This window comes from Dama dama, chromosome 29 (genome assembly GCF_033118175.1).
Source record: "Dama dama isolate Ldn47 chromosome 29, ASM3311817v1, whole genome shotgun sequence".
Taxonomy (NCBI): Eukaryota; Metazoa; Chordata; class Mammalia; order Artiodactyla; family Cervidae; genus Dama; species Dama dama.
This window is the reverse complement of record NC_083709.1, coordinates 31525727-31532578: the sequence shown is the minus strand read 5'-3', so window position 1 is coordinate 31532578 and position 6852 is coordinate 31525727. Positions and strand designations below refer to the sequence as shown.

Genomic DNA, 6852 nt, shown 5'->3' with positions numbered 1-6852 from the left:
TATTGAGTGCAGCACTTTCACAGCATCATCTTTCAGGATTTGAAATAGCTCAACTGGAATTCCATCACCTCCACTAGCTTTGTAGTCATGCTTCCTAAGGCCCACTTGACTTCACATTGCAGGATGTCCGGCTCTAGCTGAGTGTGAGTGATCACACCATCATGATTCTCTGGGTCATGAAGATCCTTTTTGTACAGCTCTTCTGTGTATTCTTGCCACCCCTTCTTAATATCTTCTGCTTCTGTTAGGTCCATACCATTTCAGTCCCTTATTGAGCCCATCTTTGCATAAAATGTTCCCTTGGTATCTCTAATTTTCTTGAAGAGATCTCTAGTCTTTCCTGTTCTGTTGTTTTCCTCTATTTCTTTGCACTGATCATTGAGGAAGGCTTCTTATCTCTCCTTGCTATTCTTTGGAACTCTGGATTCAAATGAGTATATCTTTCCTTTTCTCCTTTGCTTTTCACTTCTCTTCTTTTCACAGCTATTTGTAAGGCCTCCTCAGACAGCCATTTTGCTTTTTTGCATTTCTTTTTCTTGGGGATGTTCTTGATTCCTGTCTCCTGTACAATATCACGAACCTCTGGCCATAGTTCATCAAGTTCTCTGTCTATCAGATCTAGTCCCTTAAATCTATTTCTCACTTCCACGGTATAGTCATAAGGGATTTGATTTAGATCATACCTGAATGGTCTAGTGGCTTTCCCCACTTTGTTCAATTTAAGTCTGAATTTGGCAATAAGCAGTTCATGATCTGAGCCACAGTCAGCTCCCAGTCTGGTTTTTGCTGACTGTATAAAAGTTTCTCCATCTTTGGTTGCAACGAATATAATCAATCTGATTTTGGTGTTGACCATCTAGTGATGTCCATGTGTGGAGTCTTTTCTTGTGTTGTTGGAAGAGGGTGTTTGCTATGACCAGTGCGTTCTCTTGGCAGAACTCTATTAGCCTTTGCCCTGCTTCATTCTGTACTCCAAGGCCAAATTTGCCTGTTACTCCAGGTGTTTCTTGACTTCCTACTTTTGCATTCCAGTCCTCTATAGTGAAAAGGATATCTTTTTTGGGTGTTAGTTCTAGATGAACTTGTAGGTCTTCAAAAGCCCAGAGATAAATCCACGAACCTATGGACACCTTATCTTTGACAAAGTAGGCAAGGATATACAATGGAAAAAAGACAACCTCTTTAACAAGTGGTGCTGGGAAAACTGGTCAACCACTTGTAAAAGAATGAAACTAGAACACTTTCTAACACCATACACAGAAATAAACTCAAAATGGATTAAAGATCTAAATGTAAGACCAGAAACTATAAAACTCCTAGAGGAGAACATAGGCAAAACACTCTCCGACATAAATCACAGCAGGATCCTCTATGACCCACCTCCCAGAATATTGGAAATAAAAGCAAAACTAAACAAATGGGACCTAATGAAACTTAAAAGCTTTTGCACTACAAAGGAAACTATAAGTAAGGTGAAAAGACAGCCCTCAGATTGGGAGAAAATAATAGCAAATGAAAAAACAGACAAAGGATTAATCTCAAAAATATACAAGCAACACCTGAAGCTCAATTCCAGAAAAATAAATGACCCAATCAAAAAATGGGCCAAAGAACTAAACAGACATTTCTCCAAAGAAGACATACAGATGGCTAACAAACACATGAAAAGATGCTCAACATCACTCATTATTAGAGAAATGCAAATCAAAACCACAGTGAGGTACCATTACAAGCCAGTCAGGATGGCTGCTATCCAAAAGTCTACAAGCAATAAATGCTGGAGAGGGTATGGAGAAAAGGGAACCCTCTTACACTGTTGGTGGGAATGCAAACTAGTACAGCCACTATGGAGAACAGTGTGGAGATTTCTTAAAAAACTGGAAATAGAACTGCCATATGACCCAGCAATCCCACTGCTGGGCATACACACTGAGGAAACCAGATCTGAAGGAGACACGTGCACCCCAATGTTCATCACAGCACTGTTTATAATAGCCAGGACATGGAAGCAACCTAGATGCCCATCAGCAGATGAATGGATAAGGAAGCTCTGCTACATATACACCATGGAATATTACTCAGCCATTAAAAAGAATTCATTTGAATCAGTTCTAATGAGATGGATGAAACTGGAGCCCATTATACAGAGTGAAGTAAGCCAGACAGATAAAGAATATTACAGCATACTAACACATATATATGGAATTTAGAAAGATGGTAACGATAACCCTATATGCAAAACAGAAAAAGAGACACAGAAGTACAGAACAGACTTTTGAACTCTGTGGGAGAAGGTGAGGGTGGGATGTTTCAAAAGAACAGCATGTATATTATCTATGGTGAAACAGATCACCAGCCCAGGTGGGATGCATGAGACAAGTGCTCAGGCCTGGTGCACTGGGAAGACCCAGAGGAATCGGGTGGAGAGGGAGGTGGGAGGGGGGATCGGGATGGGGGATCGGGATGGGGAATGCGTGTAACTCTATGGCTGATTCATATCAATGTATGACAAAACCCACTGAAATGTTGTGAAGTAATTAGCCTCCAACTAATAAAAAAAAAAAAATAAGAGGAACCATTCAACTTCAGCTTCTTCAGCATTACTCATCGGGGTATCGACTTAGATTACCGTGATATTGAATGCTTTTCCTTGGAAAACATTGCCTTTTTCATTATGAAGACATAAATACTTATTTTGTCTACATAAACGTATCATGGAATAGCATTTGTCCATTTATACTACAGAAGAGTCCTAACACTTTCCAGGAAATGATTGTCAAAAGGTGGAATTCCTGGAATTCCCTGGCAGTCCAGTGGTTAGGACTCCATGCTTCCAGTGTAAGAAGCTCAGGTACCGGGATTATCTGTCCAGGGAACTAAGATTCTGCAAGCTGTGGAGTGCAGCCACCCCTTCACCTCCCCCCCAAAATAAAACAGGTATAAAGGAGTCTCTGAAACTGTGGTAAATGATTAGTCCTGAAGTCACAAGTATAACTAGTTTATACCCAGTCAGCAAAGAACGGTTGGTGTCAGTATGTGGGAGAGGACTCACTTCCTCCAGGGAAGTTGCCAACATGAGGTGCCGAGTGGCTGATCCTGACCCCTGTTACTCTTCCTCCCACCTCCTCCTCAGCCCTGCTTTACTGAACAATCCACTCCCTTACGCAATATCTTCACTGCCTCCAACACAGGACCTGTGTTCTGTGATGCTTTCTAGCCTCAAAGGTTCTCTCAGTGGAAATCACTGGAAGACAGCACAAGTGAAGGGAGAGTTCTCGAAGTTTCAACACCTTTGAATTGCATCTCTGCTATTTCACAGCAGTGTGACCCTGAAAAATGTCACAAACACTAAGGAGAAGGACATGGCAACCCACTCCAGTATTCTTTCTTGAAAATCCCATGGACAGAGGAGCCTCGTGGGCTACAGTCCTTGGGTCACAAGTCAGACAGGACTGAACCAACTTAGCATGCACGCAGGCATGCATGCTGTCTTGATCTTCTTCTCAAGTATGGGGAAAATAACAGTAGTTTTTCATAGGACTACTGTTTGGATCAATGAGTCCATATTACAAGAGGCATAAAATATGCCTGGCAGAAATAATCAGGACACTGAGAGTCCAGAGTAGCTGCCCACAGTGGGGAGACAGGACAGCTGGCCTGAGGCAGTGACTGAAAGGCAACACTAGAAAGACGCTAGGTCTTCGGTAAAAATATTTAACTCGGGTGCTAGTTTCACAGTATATTCAGTGTGTGAACTCTCCTGTGCTCAATGCTGAAGACAGTTCCAATTTCTGTGCTTCAGACTTCTAGAAGTATTCTTAGGAAGTCATAGAAATTCTTTGAGAAAGAAGGAGTAGTAGAAAATGCTTTGATCTACTATAAAAATGCATAATAGGGAAATCATAGAGATCTGATACAAATGCAGAATATCACACACATTACTCATTAATAATGTTTCTTGCTTCTTTAGTATGAGTACTACTCTACTACTCCTTTAAGAAACTTCTAAAATTACCTTCTCAACTCTGTTGGGTTTCAGACTTTCAGCAGCAAAGCAGAGTCAGGAGGAAAAGAGCAAGGGCCATGAAGTGTGAGGTTCTGCTCTCCAAGCCTGGGCTGTCCTGGGTTTGATCCTACCTGTTTTCCATAAAAACTTCAGTCCCTAAGTGCGGGCAGTGTCATCCCCAGAGTCAGTCCTTCTCAGAAATTAGTGCTTTTAGAGGAGAGATTGCTACAAGTATATGCAGGTGTCTTATAATGCAAGTGAGTGTCTTTCTCCGAACAAGTGGCCATGAAGTCAATTTTATTGGTCAAAATACATAAACCACGCACATGCATATTGCCAACTGTTCACAATAACAATGGCTAAATTAACCTATACTCAAGACCATTTAAGTCCTTATATGTGCTCACACATTAACCAAAATAGGATCTTATCATCCTTTTTAGTTTTTGCCAATCTGACTGGTGACACAGAGCATCTAGCAGCAACCATTAGTTTTCCTGTTCCTAATGGATGGTGGTTGTCATCCGTCATACTCCAGCCTTCTAGTCCACCTCTTGGAATTGGTTCGGGAGAACTCTGAAAGAAAAACAATCTGCAGCCAAAGGAGAAATGTACTGGAAGGAACTGGAGCCCCAGCATCACAGAGTAGAGCTCAGAAGAAGAGCTGTGGAGTTGAGACTTCAGTTTTAAGACCAGTATGCTAGAATAGGTGACAACCCTTCCCCATCATATCCACTGGAAATGCAGGTTTCTTCTGTGAATTTCTGACCCATACACAATGCACCCTTTGCTCTTGCATTGTTACTTACCCACGTAAAGATGTTCATTATTCATTTTTGTTCAAACTCCGTGATCTCCAGCTAGAAGACACACAGATTTCAAGGTTTTTAACCAGATCCCAGGCTCCACACTCACACTACCCTCCTGCCATCTGGCTGGTATCTAGTCTGAGTTTCATTTGTGACAAAGACACTTGTGGTTTTCCTGTGTTCAGGGCCCAGAAATGTTTTCTTTTCAAACTCATGAGCTAGATCATGACCTGCTCTGGTTTTCAGGGCTTTAGAAATCAGCCTTGATGGTGATGCCTTCCGAAGATGCATGCTGGAATCATATACCCAACTGTCTATTTCACAGTTGATACCTACTGAGCACACATGATGCTGAAATCAAAAGCATTTTGATTGCAGCTTTTTAAGCAACTTATCCATATGATCTGACATTCTGAAAAAGTTAATGAACCTTTCCAATGAAAAACAGGCTACATAGAAAAAGGAATGTTTAATAGATGATCCTTGGTTAAAAGACATGAGAGGGAAAAGGATTTTGAGACTGGTTGAGATTAAGTTGAGATTGGTTATTTAAGATAATTACTGGGTCATAATTTATCAAATATGGCATTCCTTCAGTGAGGAGAGATATATACAAAGTAGCTATTTTGAAAACATTACTGATGATTTTGCTTCCATTAAAGCCAGGAACATAAAAGTACTGTTGGGGCATAAGGAAAATATTTCAACTTGGTGCGAGTTTAAGACTTATCTATTTTAAAAGATTTTTCAAACAATTAATATTACAGGAGAAATTTACCTTTTATATTACTATTGAATGAAATAATTTTCTCAACCCTGGGAGCTCCTTTAAGTCTCAGTCTTGTCCCCAGTCTTCCTTCCCACTGGAGGATCCCAATATCTAGTAGATTTCTGTCCGGATTGTAGATGCCTTTCCCATTGTCCCTGAATTAGTCCTTTTCCCCAGAAACAGCCCTGAATCTGAAAACATACCACAACATGCTCTGATTTTCAGCCATCTGCTGCTGCTACTGCTAAGTCGCTTCAGTCGTGTCCGACTCTTCGCGATCCCGTGGACTGCAGCCTACCAGGCTCCTCTGTCCATGGGATTTTCCAGGCAAGAGTACTGGATGGGTTGCCATTGGATTTCCAGCCACCAATCGCAGCATAAACGGGCACCGCTGTAAATCGCTCTGGGTAAAATCTCCTCCCAGGAAGGGGAGGGTGGATACAAGGGCAGGTGCAGACATCAAAGGCTCTGACAGAAGCAGCGGCAAAGCTGCCCTGGGCAGTCGGGCCCGAAAAAGAACTTTCCTCTCTGCTCGCGCGGCCCCAGGCGCTCCCTGGGCTCCGGCGGCTCCCTCCGAGGGCGACCCCCGAGTTCTCCCCGTGGATCCGCCGCCCGAGTTGGCCGCTCTGTACCTGGAGGCGGGTCCAGCTGGGTTTGCGGCGCCGGTCTGTCAGTTCCTGAGAGATCGGGCGCCCCCTCCCGGCCGTTGGGGCGCAGCGAAAGGAGCTTGGAGGGCGGCTTAGCTCAGGGCAGGACCTGAGCTGTTTCCCTGAGGCCCAGGGCAAGTGCTGACTCTCTGGACCCCTGGATTCCCTGCTGATGGCCATGGGGATGCTCTGCTCCATCCCTCACATTTCACCCGTTAGCATGCGTCGTCTTGTATTCTTCCAGTAGTTTCCCTCATTCATGTAATTTGGTAGCATTAAGTATGCTTTACCTATATCCACAAGTACCGTCAGCTTGGGGTTTTCTACACTGGATTCACCGAAATGTTTGTAATCCAAATCTCGCGCAGGGGTCATAACTCTCAAGGACCTTGTCCGTCATGTATCTCAATTTTATGGTGAGGATCACTTAACAATCTATGAGTCATCTTGGACAGTTAACTATGATCATTTCATAATTATTAGAATTATTAATTATGTGAAGCACAGTTAGACTCTCAGTAATAACTACCACTTGATAATTTCATTTTGCTTCTTATAAAAAATAATCAGGATACTTTGTAAATCGCTCAGCTTATCTAGAATTTGGAGGGAGGCGTTAAA

At 42.6% G+C, this 6852-nt stretch overlaps 1 long non-coding RNA gene across 1 annotated transcript; it reads right to left on the bottom strand.

Annotated features, from left to right (window-relative positions):
• Window positions 1–4493: 4493 nt before the first annotated feature.
• LOC133048720 (uncharacterized) lies at window positions 4494–5912 on the bottom strand. The gene is made up of 3 exons (XR_009691116.1): window positions 5788–5912; window positions 4816–4866; window positions 4494–4582 (listed from the first exon to the last, which is right to left on the bottom strand). It is a non-coding gene; the product is annotated as an uncharacterized LOC133048720 (long non-coding RNA).
• Window positions 5913–6852: the final 940 nt, after the last annotated feature.